Source organism: Athene noctua, chromosome 5 (genome assembly GCF_965140245.1).
Source record: "Athene noctua chromosome 5, bAthNoc1.hap1.1, whole genome shotgun sequence".
NCBI classification, from domain to species: Eukaryota; Metazoa; Chordata; class Aves; order Strigiformes; family Strigidae; genus Athene; species Athene noctua.
Genome location: NC_134041.1, coordinates 43,610,019 through 43,629,849, shown reverse-complemented (window position 1 = coordinate 43,629,849; position 19,831 = coordinate 43,610,019). Strand labels below are relative to the sequence as shown.

General features: G+C 38.6%; 1 long non-coding RNA gene across 1 annotated transcript in view; it reads right to left on the bottom strand.

Annotated features, from left to right (window-relative positions):
- Positions 1-19,831, bottom strand: part of LOC141960921 (uncharacterized) — a 76,252-nt gene that overhangs the window by 40,112 nt on the left and 16,309 nt on the right. The gene's annotated exons all lie outside the window — the stretch shown is intronic.

The following is a 19,831-nucleotide window of genomic DNA, read 5'->3' as shown; positions in this document are numbered from 1 at the left end:
TTGAATCTCACAGGGACCAAGTACTCATTTCAGAGGCAAAATCTGGCAACTTTCTCTCTTACCTTATAGTCCAGATTGTCATTAAACAGAAATATACCTCAGTGAAATCAAATGCCTGCAAAGACAGCTCTCAGACAAGAGATTCAAGGTACTACAGAATGCACAAGTATGAACTTCCTATACAGTTTATATTTTGCAAACATTTGCAAGTCATAGTTTCAGGGCTAGGCTGCTGCTCTACCAAGAGGCTGAGAATGAACTCAACCACTGTAGCAATAGTGCTCTTTCTCTGAAGAGCCCTTCTGGGGCTTTCCTCACTTAGACCTGTCAAGTCTCATTGCTCCGAGCATATGACTCACTCAATTAGACCTCAGTTTATGCACTTTTGCACTTGTGCCACAGAGTCTGCATTTCATGTATTTGCAGTGCCAGGATTTTCCTCTAGCTCTTTGCTGTGCCTTGTTCCTGGGGTTTCAGAAGGAGCAGACATGGCAGCAATGCACATTTTCTGGGCAGCTGCCTAGCAGCTCTGCACTTTCCCACAAACACGTGAATCCATGACATGACCTTGAGTATGCCAGATGCAAAACCTTCTCCCTCATCAGCTGGAGTCCCATGAGTCAATATCTGTTAAAAGATTCATACTCCGAGCATCGACCAAGTGAGCAAAGGGAATATAATTCAACAAATCTCTCCATGTCTAATTAGATAGTGCTTGCACTCAAGTGAAGCCTACCAGAAGCAAACAGGCACTGCCAGCTTCATGTGGACTGGAAACTAGTCACCAACTTGGCTGCAACTTTCCCCAGCTCCAAGTGGCGAATATAGCTCAATCACCGACTGAGGGAGGAATGCCTCCGGTCCCAGCTTTGCTTCTGATACTGATGTATACTGAGAATGGAAGCCCTGCACATCATGCAAAAGCCAGATAACTTGTCTCCTCTGTTTCTGATGGAAGCAAAGGGCTACATTTTGTGTAGGTTCTTGGCTTTAGTAGTGAATCCCATTTCAAGGTGTAGTGGAAGACTATTCAATCCTACTTACAAAAATCCCATCCTCTATTGACTGTAATTAGACAACTTAAGCATTAACCTCTTGCATGAGACTTTCATGCTTTTGGTAGTTTTACTTCATTTTGTGACACATTTTTAGGACTAATGAAAATACAAATTAAAAAAAGCTGAAAACCATAAACTCAGGGAAGCTCCATTAATTATACATCCATCTGGTAAGAGCTGTTATTCTTTCTTGCATAGTACTTAGCAGAAGATAGTTATTTTCTATAGCTCAACCACTTCATTGTTTCATTAGCACTTATACTGATTAATTAAAATGACATGTGAAAAACCATCAGATCATAACTTCTATTAAACGGGGAATTTATTATCATCACATAGCCTAAAAATGATGCCTTAATTGAATTTGCTGCAAAAGCTGCACTACCAAGCCAGGTGAACAACATTGCAATGCCATGTATTCTGTACCTGGATGGTTGCTTGTATGTTCAGAAGGAAAATAAGCTTAGTGATGTATGAAGACATAAAACTCTTCAGGCATTTAGACTAATTAAAACAGGTAATTTCAACACAAAGGAAATAAGCATGGAGATGAGTCTCCATTTGGAATCTGTAAGGGCACTTAATGCATTAAAAAAATGGTTGTGAAGATAAACGTTCATACAAAAACATTCTGACACTCCCAGTTAGCCATTATCAATATTTTATAAATGAAGAAACAAGCTAAACACTTGAAATGCTGGGGTTTCAACCCCAAGCCCCAAATTAAGGTTGACATGTAGATGATTCCCCCAGCCCTTCACAAAGGGGGGTGAGTTTACCTTTAGGCTTCCCTCCAGGGTGCAGCCGGCCTTGCAGGGAGAGCCATGAGGTAAAGGAGCCCCGGGAGTCCCACATTAAGTAAACAAAGGTCAGGTGTCCCACTTGGGGATAAAAGCTGGGAACACCTGCAGGAAGGGGCAGTGTCTGTCTGTGAGGTGGATGCCCTGTGCAGAGTTCCCTGTTGGGGAAGGATCTCCTGCCTCCCTGGGGCTGGGCTCCAGTCAGGTCTGGCTTTTGTAAAGGTGGGCTGTGTAGAGATTCAGTATGTGGCTTCCTTGGTCTTATGTATGTGGTTTGTTGACTTGGTTGTCTCCTGTCCTTTCTATGGGAGACTGCATTTCACCATTTATTCCACCCATTGTTGGTCATGTGGTATTGTTGTTGAGGTCAATGGAATTGATGTTGATTATGTATAATCTGACTTGTACCCCCAGCGCTCACCCATGTACTGACCCTTTTGTATCAAATACAAATTGGTTATTGGTTCATCTTTATGCTAGGCCTAATAACTGGCAAAACAACACTATATAAACCAAAGGAATGAGGAATTAGTTTTCATAAGCAGTCATTCCCATGTGGGACTACAAAACTTTAGTATGCTGGTTGCAAATACCAACAATCAAAGCAACCTTCCCCTGTGAAAGCTGTCTTCAACTCTTCAGCTGACATTGATCTCTTGATCTTGGTAGAACTAGAAGGAAGACGACTTGCAGCAAATATGTGGGGTTTTTTCTATTATCTGTGTACAAAGAGTCCAAAGGGTACTTCCACATCCCTGATAATGACAAATAAAACCACAGAATGCTTCCTAAGATAACCTTATCCCAGTGTCACCAAGCTGCTAAATACTTATTATCATACTGGGAAAGATCATGGCACAGTAATTAAATCAACTGCAATTATGTTTCTCAGCTGGGGCTGGTGTGTCAAGTATAGAAAGTAACTTTAAAATTAGCTCCCCATTTCACTTACTGTTCTCTCAGTGTAAAGATATGAAGATTGAACTTGCAATGTTCTTGTCTTCCTTCACCTTAGCATCTCTCTCATGGTCACAGACCAGACTTGGTTTAAAACAAGCAGCCTGATCAACAAGAATCCTGTTCCACAGAACAAGCTAAATAGTTTTCTGTGAGTTTATAGCACTAAAGGAAGTACCAATGGTGTTTAACAGTGTGTTTAATTAGAAATAATACCATTCATCCTAAAGTGGGATAACAAAAGCTATGAAAACCTGTAAAGATAATTAGTGTTTTGCTTAAAGCCCAGGATTAAGGGATTTAAGCTTTCCTTTATAAGAAAAATTGTATCCCTCATGGTTGCAGAGGAAAAAAAAAGTAAAATCATAACTCAGGTGTTTCCTTAAACAAAACAAAGAAAGAAAAGAAAAATTCTCATGAGTCACAAAGAACAGCCTGTGATTTTACAGGATGATGGGGGAGAGAAGGGATACAGAAGTCTGCACAATATTAACGTGTTTGAACTCTGTATAACTATATTTGTGATGCAATGTATTTTAAAGTTTATCCACAGTAAAGCCTAAGCAAACAGAAGACAAGTCTGAGTGGTTATAATATTGCTAACATTTGCATTTCACTCTCACATGCTACACCACAAGAACACAGAACTAGACTAGCATAACTTAATTCTGCCCTGCAGAATCTTTCAAGCTCACAAAATTAGTGTTATTTTCCTTCTGCAGCGAAAACAGGCAGAGACTTTCAATACTTTTGTAATAACACAAGGGTTCGGGACAATCTGATACAAGCCCCTGCTCTAATATTTGAATGTGGATTATGGGGATTTACTATAGATTTTCATCCTACATCACTCTAAATCAGGCACAGCATGGTTTTAAATGGGCTTTTCCACACACCATGTCAGTAGCCCTACTTTTCAAGCTGTAGTCAGCCAGCGGGCTGTAACCTAGTCTTTAAATATCTCCTTCTGCCTGTTTCTCAGAGTTTTCACATTACTCAATAATTTTACAGAAAATCTAATTTCCACAAACTAGGTCTCCATATTACCCAGCAATATCACCACCATCTCTTAAGAATCTTTTTTCTTTATGTGCAAGCAAGTTTTAAGTCTTAGAAGACAAGCTCGTTTACTAGCCTGCATGTAGCAAGAAGGACGTAGCAGACTTCCACACCACTTGTTTCTTCTTCGTTGAAAAGCCAGCTTGCAAGTACCCAATGCCTACCACCACAATTCACCAGAATAACACATCAATATATGAAAGAGTTAATGTGGGGTTTTTTTCCTCTTGTTGGGTAGGCAGAGTTTCACTCTACTGACACCCTATTCAGCATGACCACCCTATTTCAGCATGGTCAAACATGAAGCTGAAAATTTTAGCCAAGGTGAAAAGGTGAAGCCACACACAGGATCCTGTAACTGTACTGCTTCGAGAAGCCAAGCTAAATGGCCCAGACTTAGCAGGACACCTCCATGCTGTGTTGCTCAGTACTGTGTATGCATTGAATAGCTACCAACGTAGAGGGAAGAAAGATACTTAGACAAATAATCCTCTTAAAACAACCTCATTTGCTCAGGAGAGAGTGACTGAAATAGCCTTTGAAGAGAGATGGGGCAGGATGAATGTCTTTGGTGGTTTTGGGCATATATTCAAAGTGTTCTGAAAATGCAGCGAACATGAAAGGTTACCCTGAAAGCAAACAGAAGGAGCCAGTCCCCTACTAATTCTCAAAAGTACAGCCATTAAGGATCTTGCAATGTCTTATTTGGGAAAGTTGAGAGTGCCAAATCAATGAAGATATAATTTTGGATCACTGATTTCTGTGTAAGAAAAATAGACCAACTCATAGAATTCAGAAAAAAAGTACTGTCTGCTGTTTTACACCAAGATGCCACTTTTTGAATAATCGATATACAACATCAGGTCACAGAGGATTCTGCAGTTCTACAATGAAGATGGAGAAGCTGAAAGCATAGAAATTAGATATAACTGCATGTCGCAGCATGAAAGCAATATATATATGTACATACACATGAGGGATCTTTTCTCCTTCATGGTCCTGCTGAAGAAAGCAAGAACATTAGGTATCACTAGCATCCAAAAGCTTCACCCAGAGATGAGAACTCCAATGGATTTCACTTGCTCTTTTCTTCAAGCCAGAAGCTATTAAGAACAGCTAAGGTAAAACAGATCAAGCCCTTTGGCATAACAGAAACAACTGAGGGATAGATCTTTGCTATTTCCTGACCTCAGTCCTCATTTTCCCATCATCAAATGGCACAGCTTTAGGGTTACTCTGACTGATATAATGTGAGAAAGCCCCAGATGGTTTTTACAGCTTCCAGATAAGCTCATTGCCTTATCCTGGCACAGCCATTGTGCCAGTATCTGAGAAAGCTGTGATGTAGAGCTGACTGTTGTTTTTGCAGCAACAACATTTGCCAATATTTACTCAAGGAAGAGGAGTGGCAGATGGTTACAAATGAGTCATTGGTAAATAATGCAAGAACACTCTTTAGCTAACCCTGAAGCAATCCCTTGGGATTGCTGAGGATCCCTGTGAGACACACAACATGTATTCCATGAACTTAGTTTTAAGGAAAGTCTAGTTACAAACATGGAGGTGGAACAATGATTCTAAGTATATTTTATAGTGCTCCTTTGTCTGATCTCCATCTGTGCTTCCAAACAATTTTTTTATAATTACATTTGCAAATGTCTGTAGTCCTTGGAAGTCAGAGGGCACTCCTGGAAGCTCAAATCAGGCTCCATAATACCATTAGCTCTTAAAAAAATTCCTATACATAAGTGAGTGTTATGCTTTTTTTCCCCTAAATTAGACATTGCAACACATGCATAATCAAAATCAGACATAATAGCAGCTGAACAACTGAGCTGAGCAAGTAACTTGTGTCAATGTGTTGTGACTCATTCCTTAAATAAGAAAATTCTCATAATTTTGCGCAGTAAGAGGCCAGCATTCTCTTATTTATTTAAATACATTCATTTTCTCTCTGCCAGTGCCATTGTGTAGCTATTGCTTAGGGATCCAAGCTTGAGACAGCATAAGCAAAAAATCAGAAAGTCTGAAACAACTATATGTGAGTCAACAGTTAGGGAGTGCGTTTTACTGGGAGCCCCCATGCGCTGTGACAGAAAAATTTCAAAATGCAGACAAGTGAAGGCAAGGTCAGACAAATGAAATGTCAGTTATGACTTCTTTTTAGAAACACAGTATATCTTATGAACACCCCCTTCATTCTGTTTCCTTCAGCAGATTGACAGATATTGTCCTCACTGACTGGTAAGCCCCAGCCACAATGGGCTCAGCAGTATGCTGTATTTCCATAAATTCACATCCACCCAGTACCATCTTTAACCGTAGCAATCAACTAGTCACAGTAAGGCTTAGTCGTTTCCTTACAAGTTTATGTCTCATCAACAGTATAGATCCATATAACAGAAGCATATGTGGAAATTTTCAGAACAAACAGAAACACAATTTTAGTTAATAGATCACTTAAGGAGGCAGTGAAAGTTTCTCAGAAACTGAAACATTCCCCCCTTCAGACTTCTCCTCACTTGTTGTTTGGTCAGTGCAGGTTTAGATCTGAAATTTGGTGCTTTGGTGCCTAGCAGCATGTACACAAGGCAGCAACAAAAAGGAGTTCTACTGATGCCTAGAAAGCCCCAGCTCAGCGTAAAGTCATTGTAAATTTAGCTAAATGAGCTAGCATTGCTCATCAGTCATCCACAATTAGTATTACACTGCTGAGCTGCTGAAGAACACAATGGCCCATTACCAGACAAAATATAAAATCAGAGCTGTATATTAGAGCTCTGCCTTTTTCCTACAAAAAGTGAAGCATTATATTCTACAGGTGATAAGATGCACTCTCAATTGCCAGAACTAACATCTCCCTCAGCAAGAAATCTTTAGCCATTGGTGAACAAGAAAAATCATGAGGAAAACCCACAAACTACAGCTCTGTTTCACTGTTAATTGTTTTTTGTTAGTCATCTTTCCCATCCTTCTCCATTTACTTTAATTTGACATTTGTGTACAGGCACATCTCTCACGTGCATGTGCCACACACACTTAGATGCTGTCTGATGCTTGGCTTCCTGTATGAAATGGAAGCAGAGATTCTTCTATAAGCACCAAGCATCTACTCAGACAATAAGCACATCATAACTTGATTCTGAGGATCTGGAAGATGCTGTCACTTTTTAGAGTTATTATTCCATCTCACAAATGGAAAATACAATATCTCCTAGTCAAGGTAAAAATTTATTTCTTGAAGCTGAACTATGAACATTAAAATTTTTCAGCTTACAATGTCCAAGCACTCTCAGATTTCTCCCCCAAGAATCAGTCTCCCTATTGGTAGAGCATCTTTCTCCAGATTACTAGGAAATTACAGTTTAGTGGGTGCAGAAGAAAATTACTATACAGATAGTGCTCTGGTTGAAGAGACAGACATAGTGATGTATTTGCTTTGTAATTGGCTGGCACTTGCTATTGACCCTGTAAATCCTCCACCATGACATGCTGATTAGTATGCACTGTAATTTATCAGCCAGCTGTTCCGGGTTGGAATTCTGTGCCTTGTAATCCATGCTCTAAAAACGCTATATTTAAGTACTGTTGCTACCTGCTAGAGTATAATTTGAGAGTTTAAAGTGCAGAAAGCTCCTAAATTATCAATAGCAAGAGAAGAAGATATCATTAATTTAAAAATACATCTGTTTAAACATACATTCCTAAAGAGCAAAACGTAGTCAGGTGGGTCGCTAAAACTGCTAGATACTAATGATCATAAAGGCACACGTGCTACACCCTATTTTTGGAGATTCCTGCAGCAGATGCTCTTTAGGAAGTGTCCCTGACAGCCAAGCAGCAATTATCAGTATAATTACAAAGGCATTAGATTGAAGAATGTTACAATTTATGGCAAACAAGTGCAACAGAATGAAGCCAGATGCCCTGCCCTGCAGTAAACCTACACAATTTCAGCAGTGCTTGTCAAAATAAGGATCCTGAATATGACTTTGGACAAAGACCTAAGAAATTTAAGCTAGTCTGTATCCTGCCTGTTCTCTTTTTCCTTCTGTTTAATTGGTTGTGAGTTGGAAGAAAGCAGCAACGCTGTGACCTGCGACAATAGCCAATGCAAGAGTTGCACTTCTGATGCAAGTCATTTTATAGTAAAACAAGAATAGTCATGCACAAGGCAGTAGTCTTGTGTAGACAATATTTAGTAATTTCGATCTTTCTGGTTTGCTTTCCAGCAGTGCTCCAGCTTACATATTTCTCTACACAACTATAATCCTCTAATGTTTTGGTATCAATACTCTTCAGATTTTGCACCTGTACTGACTTCAGGTCAGATATTGTGAGATACTGTGCAAAAAGAAATGACATTAGTGAAAAAGGTTAGGAAAAGGATATGGTCAGAGTTCTATAAAGAACAGAATAGTTCAAGAAAGACAAACATTTTAAAAAAAGAAAAGAATGTTATGTTCTGTTACAGTCGGCTCACCAGGAACCACCACATATATGAGACAGAAGTGAGAAAGGACAATGCACAAAAATCTATCTTGTGGCTAGTTCAGGCTTTCTACAATTGATTTCTAAGAATTCTCTCTTGCTCTGACATAACAGGTAAGCTCTTTAATTGCAAGTTTATAAACCTAAATACGTATTTCAAAGCCACTCATCACAATGGCATTTGGATGGCTTTTGAGAAATACACTGCTAAAGCAAAATCATCACTCTGGCCACCGCCTTCCTGGCATGTTCAAAACTGTCACAACCATTGGCAGAGAACATCCAGGGCCTAAAGCAGCAACAAGTCTGTTCTTATGAAGGAGAAAGATACACCTGAACAGATCATACATAATGCCACACAGCCAGGATCTTGCAATCTGCTGGATACTGTCTTCAGGGCAGAGGAAAGGTAATGGAAGACAAAACAATTTTATTGTAACAAAGTAACAATTAAAGAAAACAAAACTAGTTGTATTTTTGTGGTTGGCACTTTGATAGATTTGCAGTAATTAAAATATGGAAGGGTTTTATCTCTAAGTTAGTAACAGTGAGAAAACAGAAGATTCACATTCCTGGCTGGGCCAGACAACCGCTGAACATATATGGTAAATTAGTTGAGATATTACTACAGGTTTAGGAAAAAATAATTCAATCCTGGAAAAGCCTTTTCTTCACTAGAAAAGACAGAAATAACATTTCAGCATAGTATTTACCAAACAAACCACAACTTCCCTGTTATCCTTCCCCTGGCTACATTCTGTTTTCTAAAAATTATAATGATTAAAAAAAAGAAGGGGGAACCTGAACAACTAAAAGCCAGTTTGTAGTGGGTTACTATTTAAAATATCAGTATGTCTAGATCCATTCATTCAGAATGGCCTCAAACCTAACAAACTGATTCTTGTTTCTGTACTTCACATTTACGAAACGTGAAGATTTCCCACTTGTATCACAAAAATTTCTAGGTAGGATTACACCAAAGAGTCCTTTGATTCTTGATTCTGAAACTGCGTCATAATAAAGCATCTCATCTATCCTCCACATAACTGTGTTTTCAGAGTTCTGTGCTAACTGGAGTTTGGAACAAAGTAAGCAAGATACAATAAATAATTCTGTGCATTTAAGTGACTGTGTCATGACAGTAAACAACTGAGCTTGTACATCCTTTGCAGTCTGAGCCTCAGACTGCTGCTTTGGATACCAGGAGTGAGGATGCACAGTGATGCACTCTCTGTGGTGATGTAGAGAGATTGCTTGCTTCCCCAGTGTATGCATTCCCCAGGGTTCAGTCTTATGTTTGAGACTGAAAAATTTACCATATCCTTTCCTTTGAGCATATCACCTACATAGTGTACCTCAAAACTCTTTCACTTCTCTCTGTGCCTTGTATTAAGCCATATCCTGTCTTTCCTCACAAAGTGTTGTTGCCTGCTCTGACACATTGCCAGTCTGAAGGCAACAAAAAGCACTGGCATTGGCAGAGTGTCCCTAATCAGCTCAAACCTTCTATTTCTGTACAAGCTGCATGATCTCTGATGGCATAATGTAGTCGTGGTGCCTTGCTTTCTTGTATCTCCCTATGCTTCACATCTCTGGTCTGTCTGTTACACTGACTAACAACCCATTTCTTCATGTAGCTTAGGGTGACCTGATGAAAATGCAATATTTGAGGATAGTCACAATCACATTATACCCCCACATTGGAATTTGTTCTCTTCTGACTATATAGATCCTGAACTTTAACAGAGCATTATATTTTACTTGAACAGTACAGTTCATGTTTGTCATCATAAATAGTGATGTTTGATAGGTGCTTCTCATTTGCAAAATGAAGTATGAAGTACTGCATTTAGAATAAAATGCACAGTAGTATCTAAAAGCAATGCAAAACTCAAACTCTGCCATGAGTGTTATTGGCACTCAGCTTACTTATGTAAGTTTAAATGAGCAGTATTATTTATATAACATAATTGTGGAGGCACTAAACACACTGTGCAAATGCAAGAAGAGGTGTATACTATTTTATCCCGCAGTCAGTCACACAAAGTGGAGAAAAACACTTACAAACCTCTTTGTTTAGAACTTAAATTACCTTTCACGCATTACCACAGAAGTCTCTACTAGCCAACATGTGCTGCAGAATGTTATTCTACAGCATCAAAGAGTAGATTTATTTGCCTAAGCTTGTTATGGTAGACGTCCAAAAATTCTACACAGGAGCACCCCGCATATAGTGTTCTCTCTTACAGAAAATGAGGGGGTTTGTCTGCTTTAGTAGCGACACACAGAAAAGGACAAATGTATTTCTGTTTGGGATTTCTTGATCAAAGCTGCATGCATTCATATGGCACTGTACTTGCACAGCAAAGTCACCTGCTTTTAGGACATGCCAGAATTACTGTGTGTGCATAGCTGTTTTACTCGACACTTTCCAGAATGCCTGTGACAGTGAGCATGCCCAAGGTTTCTGGAAGTGCAAACCCAGATCAGAGCCGTTGGGCACTTACAGCAGTGTCCAGATCAGGAATTTCATATATGCTTTGGGATATTTGCATTTTGTTTATTTGGAAAAAGTGAAATAGAAGGACAGGGTCATTGTTATGTTTTTAATTGTTTGTTAGTTTCAGCAAAACCAGAGTTACCATTTTTATTTATATATTTCATCCACACACAAAGAAACTCAGAGTTTAATACACAGTCAGACCCATTGCATACAGGTGATACTATTTTTAACGTTGGAATGTTTATTTACATGTGGGCCTGCTTGCTTACATTAGTTTCAAAGCAGCTGAACAAAAAGCAAAATAACAGAAAATAGAGAAAAGTGTAAGTAAAAGAAAACCAAGAGAAACGTTGAAGAAACTTCTTCCAGGATACATAGCAAGACAGTGTCAATGCTTGAGTCATAAGACTCAGCAGTTCTTGGATTTGGAGTTTCAAGCTCAAGCAGAATATGCTTTTATCGCTCAGCTCAAAAAATTGTAGATTCAGTTCAAAATAGCTTATATTATCCTCTACCTACTGTCAGGCTTCCCACTGTATGATTTGTTCAAAGATTTGGGATAACCTAGCTGTCTTAGCAGTGATTCATATAAACAACAAGAAAAATCCTAAATAGCAACAATTATGGTTGATATCATTTGGTGCTGTTGCCAGGAGGAGGCTGCCTGCCAAGGGGAACATTCCTTGCAAGTTAGTCCTACAACGTGCTGGCAGCTAGCAGCGTCTGGAACGAATCTGATGTTCTGCTCAGTCGGGCTGCTCCCAGGAGGCCAGCGAGGCAGGGCAACACAGGGGTGTTTCAGGGAGCCCCCCAGGGTTCACGGAAACGAGGGCATTCCCTCTTCAGCCATACAAAGGAAGCTTTGTGATAAACATTTTGCTAAAGCTTCTGGTTTAAGGCACAGGAAGAAAAAAACACAGTAGGGAGGTCAGGCTCTACTTCTCCAAAATTTGTTTTCATCTGTTAGCATGCCTTAAACTGAACCATTCTCTTTTATTTAAAATATTGCATCACACAGTGAGGAATGTGTCAAGATTTTTAGCATCAATCTCCATGATAGAGTCACCAGCTAGCACAGAAGAATGTTTCAGGATGCAAAGCATATTGTATCATAGCTTTTGGACTTGTAAAGCACCAGATTTTGTGTACTGTAGGAGGAGGGGCACTTGTAAGAGAAAGGACTTAAAGCTAAAGCAAGTCTATGTTCAGTGCACTTCTTTCTGGAGGCTTCTAAAGGTTAAAGGTAATTTTAAAAAAATTCTTGACTTCCACCAGAGAAAAATGCAAACTTACACTGTTGAAGACTGAACTGTATCTCCATTTTTGAGTATAGCATTTCCTGATACCTTTTTAATATATGATAAGAGGTAGGAATATGCTTGCCTAGTAACAATATCAGATTAGGATGGTAGACACTACTGTCATGCCACCTTACCAGATGAGCACAGCACTTACATGAGTGTCTCTTAAAATGCTTTTTGAAGTACCGAAAAAATTAAGTATCTTCCTTGCCCTACTGCTCATAGGAGCTGTGAACACTTTTATTTTACACTAAGCAAGCACAGAGTTCCCTGTGCAGACAAGTTCAGACCTCTGAGTCTGCAGGGCTCCATTTTCCTGGATGATTGATTACATTTGACTCTTCTTGACCTTAAAAGAGCATTCTGAGAACAATTTCTGTGAGTAGCTAGAAGTTGTAATTTGTTCGGGAAAAGCTGGCAACTTCTGCTGTTGAGAATTTAATGGAAACATACTTTGTTCTGTGATGAGCTTGATTTTAACTAAAACCAAAAAAAGCAAAAAAAGAAGAAAAATACCTTTTTTGTCACCATCCATCTTTCTTAAAATTTACCTGAGTCAGCGATCACCATCTCGATTCAAATCGTAAGCTTAAAGATAAAGATTGGGAATCTTTTGTCAGAAGATACTAAGTATCATTGAAACTGCAGAATTTAACAGATTTAATAACTACTATGTCATTGATTTCGTACTTATTCCTCTTATACTTTTTTTTTGGCTGTTAAAATCATAAAAGGTTTCAACATGACACTAAATAAGAAATGAAAAAAAAAAAAAAAAAGAAAAAGGAAGCAATAATTTTTCAGAAGTTCAGACACTTTAGAGCTTGAAGTAGCTCTGTTAGGGGAACTTGTGCTTCTCTCCAGTGTGACAGCACAACAATGGTGACCCCTCCAACTGCCCAGGTTTGGAAAGAAGGCTGCAGTGTCAAAGCATGCTCAACATGTCAGAGCCCATGACACAAAACTTTCTTCTACCCCTGTCTCAAAGCCTATTTATATGACGCACTGACTATTTTGAACTCGGGCATGTTATTCTATTTCATTGCTGTTCTCCTGTTTTCCAATCTATCATTATGTTACCTTGAAAATCATGACATGATCTGCTGTCTCCTTTCTTGAAAAGAGGTTTTGTCATTTATTGGTGAAGAATTCTTTTAAGCAAGACATCAGACAACCTGACTACGTGCTTCATATGTCTTCTCCTAGAAAAGATGATTTTAAAATATGCAAGTGATGTATTTTAGTTAATTAAGCACATCTATAACTCAATAGAAAGAAGACTGTATGCTGGCTGATGTTTCAAACATCTTTGCTAAAAAGATTTCTTTGCAGTTATCAGTATTATCTTAAATACAGGAAGAGCCTTGAACTGTGGTTTTAAGTCCTGAAAGCAGAACATTGAAAGTGTCTGGATGGAGATGTAGCCTTTTTAAGCCTAAAAAGAAGAGGATTTAAAAGGACTGAATAGCTCAAAGGATTAGCAATGAAAGACAGACACTTTCACATATAAACTTGTCTGAGTTCATCCAAATTCAACAGCAACTTAGGTCATCAAAATAAAAGAAGCTTTGGTGGTTCACTGGAAGCAAGTCTGTGGCTCTCAGCCCAGTTTCTAGAGAAAAGATACTCATCAAAAACATGCCTCTATTTGGCGTTCATACTGGGTGTTTCAGAAAAGACCAAGAAATGAAAATACACAGAACAGTTCTCTTTAAATATGTGATTAGTGGCCTAGCTAGAATAGCATGTGGGGAGCACAGCCTCCCTTTTTTCAGTTGTGGATATGCAATGCAATCCCTGAATAAAAGTAGCTTTTTATAGTATTACTAATGCAGACTTTTCTAAAAACATGTAATATATTCAGTAAGTGGGAAGGAGAGTTCACGTGATTCATCACTGAATTCCTCATTCCTGAACTTAAACTCTGTTTATAGCATAATGTGACTTACCCTTTTACATTGTTGTTGTGGGCTTTCTTTTGTACAGTCCTTCCTTTCTGTCAGGAACACTGTAGGAACACACACATTTTACAAGACACTGCTATCCCCCACACACAAGGGGCACTGGTGGGCCTCAAGTGCTTGAGCAGACAGTCATGTCAAAGGCATTGAAGTCACTATGATGAGCCATGACCAGAGCTGCCAGGTCGAGGGAGTGTGCAGGTCACTGCCCATCCACTCGAGTTGAGACAGTGGGAACTGCACGAGTGATCAGGTCTCATTCTTGCTCAGCAGAGCAAGTTACCATCCAGTTACCAGCTCAAATTTCTGCATAAAAATTCTTCAGTTTCATGGGTATGCATTGTTTCTCCAATGTAAAAAACAAAGCTAGACACTGGGAAAAAGGCACAGATTTTCTGAGAAGCTACAAATTAATAATATTTCCCCAAGCAAAAAATGGGTCGAGGGAAAAAAATGCCTTTTTTCCTTAGACATCTTCTCATATATAAGCATATGAAAATTCTAGATATGTTCACACGGCTGTAAGCTCACTGTGATCAGTAACCACACAAAGACAAGCTGCATTTTCATGAAAAATAATTCTGTACATTCCTTATCATCAAAGCACCCATGGACTTGGTGTTAGATGGCCTCTATCTGGACCCTCTGATCCAGTTCTCTCAGTCTGCATGATCAAATAATTTCTGTGCCTAGAAATCAAATAACATCCTTATGTAGGTGTTACTAATACACAAACACACACACACACATCAGACTGTTTCTCTCTTCTGCTTTAAAAATGGGGGAGGGACAGGTCCAGAGCACTCTAGCTATAAATGCTTTCTGTATATCATTGCATGGTACACTTGCACTCACCAAACCCAGGCTGGTGGTATAAATAACCCTCTCTTGAAGAGCAGACTTTAATTTATCTACTAGGGTTTCCACCTGTTAACATTTTTCAGAGAGGGGCCCTGTCTGGAAATAACTCTGTATTTGAGGATGAACTTTATGTGCTTTACTGGACAGAACTAAGATGTGACTCACTGCTCTGAGATGTGTAAATATTAAACCTCTTTCAGCCGTGGAGGCTCAGACTTGTCTGATAATAGACAGACATCAGTGGCAGAGCTGGAAAGAGACCACAAAAATCTGGACTCCTGAGATTTTTATTTTACCTGAAAGAAATGTTGGCACTCTGAGAGTAATCTCAAGAAATAAGTCAGTATAAGGAAGACATCACTGAATAGCAGCAGCAGGCTCTGCTTTCTAGAAGATGAGAAAATGTTTGTCTATAGGACATCTTAGTGAACTTCAAGCCATGCTTCTCCCTTCTGCTAGTCCCAAAATCATAATAATGATCACGAGAGAGTCAAGTTTTCTGATCACTGTGGGATTTACTCATGTGTTCTTGCATTATAAATTTTGCTCTCAGGCTTTTCTCAAGTTACCTGTAATAGTTTTGTGAAAGATTTCACTGTGAGGGGGAGGGAATGGACATAGAGCAGGACATTCTTTATTAGAGGATATTCCTACTGCCCTAACCATCATGATACTAAATGATCATATCAAATTAAGCAGAAGGTTTATTACTGAAACAATAGTCAATATCAACTGTTCCCTGTACTGTGCTCCCAGTTCTTGCCTGTCTTTTCAAACTTTTATCAACTTAGAATGTTTAATTTAAAATGAAATAACATTTTTAAAAATTTACATAAGGTTAATATAACATTCTCTGTCTTTTTCAGCATTATGTCATGATATTCTGGAATTCATTGAGTCAAACTAGTCTGAATTTAAATCTTATTTGGCTACTGGGTTCATAAAATCATGGCAATTGTATTTCAGGGAACATATTAAGGGCAGTGATTCTGGTTAATGCAGATTGCCATTATCCTTAAGAGGTAAGACAGACAAAGTAATTGCAATATTTTGGGTAATTGTGCACTAATTGGGCACTAGTATTGTTTTGCAAGAACTAGAGAAAAGGTGAAGTACAGATAAGCATCACACGATGAGGTCTTTCTCCTGCCCTGATAATACTGGAAGTAAGTTAAATGTATGTATACAGAAAAAGAGCCACAGCAATATATAACTATTCATTTAGCAGGATCTGCTATGAAAGATAATTGAATATGTTTTGGTTTTGACAAAAAAGATTCCATATCAAAGAGGATACGGTAGGGCTGGAGAGTGGGAAGAAGGATTTCTTTATTTTAGGATTGTGGCAGCTCAGGAAAATTTCCTAGCAGTGCACAACAGGAAGAATCAAGAAAATCACTGGACAGAGCATAGTTTAGCTGCACACAATTCAGTGAGGAAGACGGGAAACTAGATGGAGGGCAGTTTTGACTGTTAACAGTTCAGAAGTGACACCATGACAAAACGGAGACTGTGTCAATACATGGACTTAACCCTCACTCCTCATACACATATTGTTTCCTACAGTAACTAGGAGTATGACCTCATCAACACTTGCTGAGCTTGATACACAGCAGGGGTGCTGATATCTATCACTTGTACAGAGCCAGTACAAGGTCTTAGCACCATATAAGAACTGTGGCCTACTGAGGGGTTTTGTGGTGCCAAGTCTTATGATGAATTAGAGTCAGTTCCTGAGTTACCATCAAGGGCTCTGATCACTGTGTCAACCAAGGCATACTTGTCTAGGAATTGTTAACAGATGCCCCATTTCCCCACCTTCCATTTTCTCCCCCAAAATAAGAAATAGCCTGCAACCACTGTGACACACAGCAGCTGTGACAGATAAACAATCCACTTTCCCACACAAGAGACACTACAACTCCAGCCTATAACATTCTGGCAATGATACTGGTATCAAGACAGCATAGCCTTCCCAATGGGACCACAGGCTATTCTGTTTCTGTTTTGATGATCATTCCTGACCCTGAACTAGTCTTTAACATTGCAGGGAATATAATTATCAACTAAAACTTCAGAGAGAATTCAGCACTGATATATACACTCTCTCACAGGGACAGAGCGTGTCAGCACAACAAACTCTGGGAAGCTTCTTTGATAGATTAGCCTAAAAGAGATGCAGGCATCATAATTTTGTCAACAGATAAAGGAAAACAGGACCAAACTGAAATTTTAATATCTCTAGCAGCTATCTCCTACAGGCTTTTCTCAGGGGCAGTAGAGTTCAATTGTGCATGTGCCAGTTACACAGCCAGAGACAGCTGAGTGAAACAGAGAGGGGAAAAGGGATCTTTCTCTATGTAACTATCACACTTTGACAAATTTTCTTCTTGTATGACTTACACTGACAAAACAACAGAAATCCAGGTCTTTCCAAATAAACAATGAAAAAGCCTGACTCAAGGAACTCTGAATCTGCCTTTAGTTTCCCACAGAAAAAGAACAGCTGTATACTTCCGGTCTGTGTGCCTTGTTCTAGAAGACAGAAAGTATTTTCACAGATCACTTAGTGGGATGAAAAGTTAGGTTTTGATGTTGCAAGATTCCAAATCTCTTTTTTCCACTAAAGCAAAAAACATCTGATGGTCAAAACCTCATAGCTTTAGTTGCTGTTAAACCAAATTTGATTTTGTTTTATTGCAATCTTCATCAGCCTTACTATTTTTGAGTCCTCCTCCTATTTTGTGCATGACTGCTAGCAAGTGTGGATTTACAGATTTCAGAAATACAGAGCAGTTCTGGCAACTATAGTATATCATGTTGTTACAACAGTTGGTGGTCTTGAAGAAGAGGAAGCTTGCAATAAATATGCACTACACTTGCAAGAAACCTGGAAGAAAATATTTGGTGAGTTGTCTACATGTGTTGTAGACAATGGTTGTTCAAAATATTGTAGACAATCAATGGTTGTTCAAAAGATTGTAGTAATCTAGGGATTCTGTAAAATAATTCAGTGTCCCTACAAAACTTAAATTACAACAGCCTCCTCATTGCTGATTATCTATTTCAAATAGCTTCAATTCAGAGATTGGGCTAAGTTTCTGTTTGAATACACTACAGCCAATTTCCTGAGCAAAAGATACCTTCTATATTAAGATTTTCATTACTTCTGAAAATGCCAGTTAAAAAACAATCACATCTGTTCGGGATTTTTTTTGTTTGTTTGGGTATTTTTTTTAATTTTTTATTTTTTAAAGGAATATTCCAAACCAGATTTATGAACACTGGTGAGAAAAGCTGTCATCTTCTGCTTTTATTCTTATTGTACCTGCACATTTTATGCCACTCTGGAAAAATGTTCTTTATTCTAGCTATCAAGGCTTCAAATAGGCAGTGTTTACAGAGGTTCTCATGTTGTATCTTTTCTATTGTAATTGAGCTCTTTACTGCAAGAAATTAATGAATGGGAAGACAACCCCCCTCAGTTCTCACTTTCTAATCAGAATTTGTAGCGGTAGCTGTCAGAAATAGCATTTTATTTATAAACAGATAAGATTTGAGATAGCTACCAATGTTCAAACAGAGTGTTTCAAAGTCACTTCATAATCCCTTCTCAGAATCAAATTGCACTTTAAAACAGTACTTTAAAAAGTATGAACTGTCATCAGCCATCAAATGACCTGACACTTCAAATAAATATTTTTAAAAAATCATGATAAAGGTGATTGATTGATTGATTGATTCTATAGAAGTTTAGCCATCAGCTTTTCACCATCACACACATCTTCAATTTAAAGATGGAAAAGGTGATACAACTTCCCTTACAGTTCTCAGTAAGGGAAGCGCTGTAGAACCTTCAAGGCCCCAACCACAGGAACTCCTGCAGAAGTAGAGTTCCTATTTATGAACTACAGCATCCTGCTCTAAAAGGCTAATTTCCCAAGCTATATGAGGTATTCTCTAAGGGTCACCATCTCTGAGATTACGAAGTCTCAGAAGCAATCAGAGCACCGGTAAATTCCTTTGCAACAGATTTATAGATATTAGCAACAGTACAGACATATTTGACATTAAATAGAGGAAAATTCTGAATCCCTTCCTAGGCCTGTACTGGCCATTGATAAAGATTAGCCCAATGCAAACTAAATACATTAATAAACGAGCACATTTAATGGGGACAACAGAAAGTAAGTCAGATACTGAGAAGTCATGTAGTATTCTAATTAAGTGTAGTGTTGTAATTAAGTGTTGTGACTCAAAATACTTTTAGACCTTTTCTCCCCCAAATAGATATGGGAATTAGACATATTCATTTAAGAGTTTGTATGGTATTAAATAGAGAACTCTGGAACTAGTGCTCTATTAATAGTAATAGTAAGGCTAAGAAGAAAACTTCTAAAGTTTTAGAGTCAGGAACACTGAATGCTGAGTTAGTGGAGATTAGAAAATACCTAAACTAATGTAATGAGTGGAGTTTTTTTCATCAGATAATAAGCAGACAAAATTATGCTTCTGAGAAGAAAAGGCAGAAACAACACTCCAGTCTTCAAACAAAGAACATTACTGAGTGTCTGAACACACTGCAGTCACAGGGGAACTCCTTTAAAGCTTTGCTGGCTGACACTGGGGCTTGTGGGCATGATGAGATGAGTTGTCTGCATAAGTATTTTGTTTTAAAGTCTTGTCCACACCACCATGTCAGCTTCAAGAGAAAGCTATAAAGCTATAGCCTGAGAAGTACAGATGTAGGTGACAAATTTGTTTCAGACTGTGAGTTAATAACAGCTAGATTAGCGAGTGGACTAAATGGGAGTGATGATACACACGGCATGAAGGGAGC